The sequence below is a fragment of the Lithobates pipiens genome, unplaced genomic scaffold (genome assembly GCF_037356315.1).
Source record: "Lithobates pipiens isolate NorthernLeopardFrog02 unplaced genomic scaffold, aLitPip1_a1.2 Scaffold_18, whole genome shotgun sequence".
Lineage (NCBI taxonomy): Eukaryota > Metazoa > Chordata > Amphibia > Anura > Ranidae > Lithobates > Lithobates pipiens.
Window position 1 is genome coordinate 285,973,002 of NW_027507758.1, and position 6,649 is coordinate 285,979,650.

The following is a 6,649-nucleotide window of genomic DNA, read 5'->3' on the forward strand; positions in this document are numbered from 1 at the left end:
ACAGTCCTCTGGATCGCCTTACCAGGAGGTGAGCAAGCTGGGGTCCAGTAGAAGATATAGCAGGTAGGGATCAAGCAGAAGCATAGTCAGTAAACAAGCCAAAAGGTCAGTAACAAATGATTGCAGGTTGGGATTAGCAGAAGCATAGTTAACCACTTAAGCCCCGGACAATTTGGCTGGCCAAAGACCAGACCACTTTTGTGATTCGGCACTGCCTCGCTTTAACTGACAACTGCGCGGTTGAGCGACGTTGCTCCCAAACAAAATTGATGTCCTTTATTTCCCAAAAATAGAGCTTTCTTTTGGTGGTATTTGATTACCTCTGCGGTTTTTATTTTTTGCTCTATAAACAAAAAAAGAGTGACAATTTTGAAAAAAACACATTATTTTTAACTTTTTGCTCTAATAAATATCCCCATAAAATATATAAAAAAAACATTGTTTTCCTCAGTTTAGGCCGATACGTATTTTTCTACATATTTTTGGTAAAAAAAATTGCAATAAGCGTATATTGATTGGTTTGCGCAAATATTATAGCGTCTACAAAATAGGGGATAGTTTTATGACATTTTTCTTAATACTTTTTTTTACTAGTAATGGTGGCAATCAGTGATTTTTTTTATCATGACTGCGACATTATGGCGGACCCGTTGGACAATTTTAACACATTTTTGGGACCATTGGCATTAATACAGCGATCAGTGTGATTAAAATTGCATGGATTACTGTAAAAATGTCACTGGCAATGAAGGGGTTAACACTAGGGGCAGTGAAGGGGTTAATATGTATCCTAGGGAGTGTTATAACTGAATGGGGGGTGGGACTGTGCAGGAAAACTAACTGATCGCTGTTCATACTCTGTATGAACAGACGATCTGTCAGTTTACTGCTCAGAGAACCGGAAACTATGTATTTACACACACACAGCTCCCGGTTCTCCATGTGCCCCGATCGATTGTGGGAGCCCGGCAGTGATCGAGACCACCGGGCACTCGCATCGGCTCGGAGAGCGAGTGGGACCGACGTAGTATAACGGCAATTCGCACAGCCGAGCCATGCTGCCGCAGTACAACAGTGGCGGATGGACGGCTAGCGGTTAAGGAACAAGCCACAGGTCAGTAACAAATAGACATGTGCACACTGAAATATTTTCGTTTTCGTCTGAAAAAATTTATTTATTTAATTTCTCCCGAAATTCATTCTTATTTATTTTGTTTCGTTAAAAAATGCATTCGTCCAAAAATCCGAAATAATTAAGGTCAAATCTGTCATTGAAGGCTTATGGTGTCTGTCGAATGTTCTAAGAACTGCTCTCGTTACAAGAAAGAATGAGACAGCAGCACATGGAAAGCCTCATAACCTGAGTCCAGGCTGCATGGTGTCTGGTGTATGGTGTCATATTACAGCACACAGCTTCTGCCTGCTTATCACTTAGGCCTCATGCACACGAGACGCAGTTAAACGCGCGTTCAGATGCAGTTGGACAGTTTTTTCAACTGCACCTGAACTCATTCAATGTTATCCTATGTGTCCATGCACACAGTCTCGTTTTTTTTCCGTTTATATGCAGTTGCGTTTAATCTCGTTTTTCCAGAAGCAAAAAAATGCGTTCAGAAGCAAAAATTTCCGCGTTTCAGACGCAAAACGCGGCTAAACGCGGCTAAACGCGGCAACCGCGTTTAGCCGCGTTTGCGTTTATATGCGTTTTTAAAGGAACCCATTTTTTGGTACCTGAAAATTCAGAAATATGATTGAAACTCATAGAAAACAATAAAAAATGTTAGAAAAAAGTTGTAATTACTTTATATAATTCATAGAGCGTATTAACTTTGTGACACAATCCCATAATATCTCTAGTGTTTCCATTAGCTTGGACAATGAGGAATTCCTCCACTTCTTTGCCCCAAACACTCATCCAATTTCTAATCTAATCAGTGACTCCACCTAGTCTGGCCAAACCATAGCATTGTCTTATAAAAACTTAATGTCTAGTCAGCCCCCCTCCCCCACCATGTTTCCATGTAGAACACCCATCCTTCATGAAACTGAAACTTTTTTCCACAAGCCACCCCCCTTCCCCCAAGCTAGGCTTGTCCACACCTTGAATTGCCATCTTGGAAGACACATCTCTCAACATGACGTCTGATGTGACCCAAAACCAGTTAATTGAAGTGATTCAGAACCATGTTCAATTATGGGACAAATCCCATGAATTGTACCCAGACAGAATTGCAAAACAAAGAACATGGGAAAATGTTGCCAAGGAGTTGACCCCAAACTGGGAAGACCTCTCTAGATCCCAGCAAGAAAGTAGAGGTAAGTTCAATCTATATTTGGTCAACATTTTGGGGTATGTTAATTTGTATTTTCAGTTTTTAAGTTGATTTTTAATCATTGCACAGTGGCATCATTTCAAAAGAGATGGAGATCTTTGTCGGACAGAGTCAGGAGAGATCTCAAAAAAGAAAAAGACTCTAACCGCAGTGGAGCCCAATCCACCTACAAAGCACACCCCTTGACCAACCAATTGTCTTTTTTGAGGGACAGTATAATTTCAAGAGCGTAAGTAAACTTAAATTTATTTATCAATTTATATTATTTTGTAACATTAATTTTTTTTTAAAAGTAACATTTTTAAAATTTCAACTTGAGATATAAATTCTTTATTTTTTTATTTTAATATATGTTATTTATATTTTTAATTTTTCTATTATAATTTTTTCGGTATATTTTTTATATAATTTTCTCAATTTTTTGGGTTTAAAATAGATTATAATACATTTATAAATTTTTTTTTTTTTTGAAGAGTAATTTTTGACTGGATAATATATTATCCGTTGATATATTAAATTTAATTGTTACATTATTTTGTTTTGTATGCATGTATGTATGTATTTATGTATGCATCTCAACCCACTGTCCCTCTCCATCACCCCCTCCTCTTCTCATATTCTATCTCACTCTGCCTCTCTCACTCCCTCCTCCATTTTTATTTCATTCACTGCCTCTCCACCTCCCTCTCTCCCTCTGCTGTTCTACTCCCTCTCCCCCTCTCTCACTCCCTCCTCCCTTTCTAGTTGAGTCACGGCCTTTCCACCTCCCTCTCTCCCTCTGCTCTTCTCTAACACTCACTCACTCTAGTCCCCTCACCCTCCCCCTTCTTTCTTCCTACACCTCTCCTCCAGTTCCTCCTTTCTCTCCATCTCCCATCCATAAACCTTAGAGTTATGTTAGGGGTTAGTGCTTAAGGGTGACAGTAAGGCTAGGGCATTGGTTATAGCTAAGGTCAAGGTTAAGGGGTTAGGGATTCTGATTAGGTCCGGTGGTTAGTATTATGCTAATGGGGTATGGGTAGTGCTGAGGGTTATCAAATAAGGATTAGTGTTAGCAGGTAGGGTTAGGGTTACCAAATAGGGGTTACGGTTAGCAATTAGGGTTTAGGGTTAGGGTTAGTAATTAGGGTTTAGGGTTAGGGTTAGCAATTTAGGTTTAGGGTTAGCAATTAGGGTTAGGGTTAGTGTCAGCAATTAGGGTTTATGGTTACCAAATAGGGGTTAGGGTTAGCAATTAGGGTTTAGGGTTAGGGTTAGTAATTGGGGTTTAGGGTTAGGGTTAGCAATTTAGGTTTAGGGTTAGCAATTAGGGTTAGGGTTAGTGTCAGCAATTAGGGTTTATGGTTACCAAATAGGGGTTAGGGTTAGCAATTAGGGTTTAGGGTTAGGGTTAGTAATTGGGGTTTAGGGTTAGGGTTATCAATTTACGTTTAGGGTTAGCAATTAGGGTTAGGGTTAGTGTCAGCAATTAGGGTTTATGGTTACCAAATAGGCGTTAGGGTTAGTAATTAGGGTTTAGGGTTAAGGTTAGTAATTGGGGTTTAGGGTTAGGGTTATCAATTTAGGTTTAGGGTTAGCAATTAGGGTTAGGGTTAGTGTCAGCAATTAGGGTTTATGGTTACCAAATAGGGGTTAGGGTTAGCAATTAGGTTTTAGGGTTAGGGTTAGCAATTAGGGTTTATGGTTAGGGTTATCAATTTAGGTTTAGGGTTAGCAATTAGGGTTAGTGTCAGCAATTAGGGTTTATGGTTACCAAATAGGGGTTAGGGTTAGCAATTAGGGTTTAGGGTTAGGGTTAGCAATTTAGGTTTAGGGTTAGCAATTAGGGTTAGGGTTAGTGTCAGCAATTAGGGTTTATGGTTACCAAATAGGGGTTAGGGTTAGCAATTAGGGTTTAGGGTTAGGCTTAGCAATTCGGGTTTATGGTTAGGGTTATCAATTTAGGTTTAGGGTTAGCAATTAGGGTTAGGGTTAGTGTCAGCAATTAGGGTTTATGGTTACCAAACAGGGGTTAGGGTTAGCAATTAGGGTTTAGGGTTAGGGTTATCAATTTAGGTTTAGGGTTAGCAATTAAGGTTAGGGTTAGTGTCAGCAATTAGGGTTTATGGTTACCAAATAGGCGTTAGGGTTAGCAATTAGGGTTTACGGTTAGGGTTAGCAATTAGGGTTTATGGTTAGCAATTAGGGTTTAGGGTTAGGGTTAGTAATTGGGGTTTAGGGTTAGGGTTATCAATTTACATTTAGGGTTAGCAATTAGGGTTAGGGTTAGTGTCAGCAATTAGGGTTTATGGTTAGGGTTAGTAATTGGGGTTTAGGGTTAGGGTTAGCAATTTAGGTTTAGGGTTAGCAATTTGGGTTAGGGTTAGTGTCAGCAATTAGGGTTTATGGTTAACAAATAGGGGTTAGGGTTAGCAATTAGGGTTTAGGGTTAGGGTTAGCAATTAGGGTTTATGGTTAGGGTTAGTAATTGGGGTTTAGGGTTAGGGTTAGCAATTTAGGTTTAGGGTTAGCAATTTGTGTTAGGGTTAGTGTCAGCAATTAGGGTTTATGGTTACCAAATAGGGGTTAGGGTTAGCAATTAGGGTTTAGGGTTAGGGTTAGCAATTAGGGTTTATGGTTAGGGTTAGTAATTTGGGTTAAGGGTTAGCAATTAGGGTTAGCAATTCGGGGTTAGGGTTATCAATTAGGGTTTGTGGTTATGGTTGGCAATTAGGGTTTAGGGTTAGCAATTAGGGTTGGGGTTAGTGTCAGCATTTTGGGTTTATGTTTACCAAATAGGGGTTAGGGTTAGCAATTAGGGTTTAGGGTTAGCAAATGGGGGTTATGCTTACTGAATAGGGGTTACGGTTATCAATTAGAGTTTAGGGTTAGGGTTAGCAATTATTTATGGTTAGCAAAGAGGGGTAAGGGTTAGCAATTAGGGTTTATGGTTAGCAATTCGGGGTTATTGTTAAGTTTAGCAAAAATGGGTTAGGTTTAGGGTTAGCAATTAGGGATAGTTTTTGGTTTAATTTCGGGCTTAGGCTTAAGACTTAGGGTTTAGGGTTTGTATTAAGTAGTTGGGTTAGTGTTATGTCTAGGGTTTTTTTTTAGGTTGGTGGGTGGGGGTTTGGTGTTAGGGGATAGGCTTAGGGTTGTGAAGAAAAAAATAATAACATTTTAAACTGTGCACATGTCTAACTGTACTTAAACATTATTATTTAAAGGACAACATCCAACATTTCTGAGGATGAAGGCAGTGTCCATCAGGATATTGTACCTGAAATGGAGGATGTGGCAAGTACGTCACAAGGGAGTTTGTCCACTGTTCCAATCTCACGCGACCGTGAAACACCTGTTGTTTCAATACAGGTATAACACAACCTATGGTCTCTGATTTTTTATAAAAAAAGAATGTATCATCATTACTTTTGGTCATATAAGTGCAAGATGTATATGTCAATAACTGTATGTATTTTATTTTATTCTAGGGTGATCGCAGTAGATCTCCTGCAAGAAGCAGGCCAAGGGGGCGTCGGTCGCGTGAGATAGACCAGGAACCGACCAGGGTGGAAACAAACATTATAAATTTGGTTGAAGAGCTACGCCAGGAAAGACATCGGAGTGATGTCTTCCTGGACTTAAACAATGGGCGCAGTATTTTTTGCCGTAGCCTGTACGTTATACTCGAACAGTTGTCTGAAGACCGCGAGCGTCAATGCCGTGAAAATATATATTGTTATATAGTGGCCTGTCTTAATGCAGAAAGGCAGTCGCGGCCCCCACCACCACTGAATATTGTCCAAGGGGGGATGCAGACTCCTTTCATGGATATACCAAGCCAACAAAGTTCAGCATATAGCCATGGAGTTCCAGCTAACGTGTTACATACACAGAGACCAACTGCACAATATGCAATGTCATCAACGATGCCCACACCATTTATGCCACAGGTTATGTCCCAGCTCCCACCCCTTCAGCAAAGGATGACTAATCCTTCCTCCGTTGAGGAAAGTTCCCAGGATACCTATGGGACATATCACAATTTATAATTTAATGTTTACAATTTAATGTGTTTTTTTACCTTTATTGTTCATATTCTTAGTTATCACTTTTGCACATCCTTTTGCACTTAATTTTTTTATATTTGCACTGTTTGTAAAATGTTTGATTTTTAAGAAATATGATACTGTTTGCACTTTTTGGTTATAATGCATTTTATATTTTCTTTCATTTTTATATTTTAAATGTTCTTTTAATAAAGAAATAATATTTGAAAATTATGAATTGGTGTCCATGAATATTAGATGTGTGGTTAAGTTGAAATGTAATGAAAT

At 39.1% G+C, this 6,649-nt stretch overlaps 1 long non-coding RNA gene across 1 annotated transcript; it reads left to right on the forward strand.

Annotated features, from left to right (window-relative positions):
• Positions 1 to 2,292: 2,292 nt before the first annotated feature.
• On the forward strand, positions 2,293 to 6,364 carry LOC143990142 (uncharacterized). The gene is made up of 3 exons (XR_013277177.1): positions 2,293 to 2,562; positions 5,540 to 5,684; positions 5,804 to 6,364. It is a non-coding gene; the product is annotated as an uncharacterized LOC143990142 (long non-coding RNA).
• The last annotated feature ends 285 nt before the right edge of the window (positions 6,365 to 6,649 follow it).